Raw genomic sequence first — 1,111 nt, 5'->3', positions numbered from 1 at the left:
GTCTAGCTCCGCTGACACCTTGCTTTGGACTGGTGGTTCCCAGGGCTGTGTAGGACTACACTTCTGTTGTTTGGGTCACCAAGTTCATGACAGTTTGTTGCACTGCCGCTTGGCAGGGTTCCATGGCCCACCTGGGGAAAGGTGAGATTGGCTTCCCCAAGCTTCACAGCTGCTCCCGGCCAGACTTCTGCCGCCATGAGCCTGCAAGGCGCAGAGAAAACAAGCTGGCTTTCCTGCCTTAGGATGACAAATAGGCTGGAAAGCCCTGAACATGATTGATGTCTTCCAGAAAGTGACGGACCCAAGTCACTGTGAGTCCCCCGGGCTACCGTAACAAAACACCATCAACTTAAACAACACATTTTCACATTCTGGTGACTGGGAAAGATGAAGGTCAAGGTTAAGAAGCCAGAAAGGTTGGCTCCTGGTGAGACTCACAGCTAACTGTTCTCTTGCTTTGTCCTCATTTGTCCTTCCCTCTGCGCATGCGCCGAAAGTGACTCTAGTCTCAGTGGGTTGGGGCCCACTCTCACGGCCTTTTTTGGTGCTGATTTCTACCATAAAGACCTTTATTAGTTACTCTTCTCTAGTTGTGACAAAGAAGCTTAAGGAAGGGCTTATTTCTGCTCACAGTTTGAGGGCACTGTCCAGTAGCGTTGGTAAGGCACGGCAGCGAGGGCACGAGGAACCGTTCGCATTGCGTCTGCAGTCGGAAGCAGAGACTGATGCACAGTGCTCAGCTCGCTTCCGCCTCATTCAGGACGGTCATCTCTTCCATTAAAACTTTACACACACGCACACACACACACACACACACACACACACACACACACACACACACGCCTTTATAGACACATCCAAATTTGTGTTTCCATGATGATTTTAATCCATTCGGACCATCACAGGGTCCTATCTCCGAACACAATCACACTGATAATTACGACATCAATAATCCAATTGTGTGGGATGCAGCTCAGTTCACACAGCTGCAGCAGAGTCTAGCTGTGTGGAGACCCACGCCTGGGCTGCCTCCTGCTCCAGCTGAGCCTAGCGTCAGTTAGATTTGAACGATGTCTTAGTTTCTTATTATTGTGATGAAATGCTCTGCTAA

Source organism: Psammomys obesus, unplaced genomic scaffold (genome assembly GCF_907164565.1).
Source record: "Psammomys obesus unplaced genomic scaffold, mPsaObe1.curated_primary_1811, whole genome shotgun sequence".
NCBI classification, from domain to species: Eukaryota; Metazoa; Chordata; class Mammalia; order Rodentia; family Muridae; genus Psammomys; species Psammomys obesus.
The sequence above is the reverse complement of the archived record's forward strand: the minus strand, read 5'-3'. Positions refer to the sequence as shown.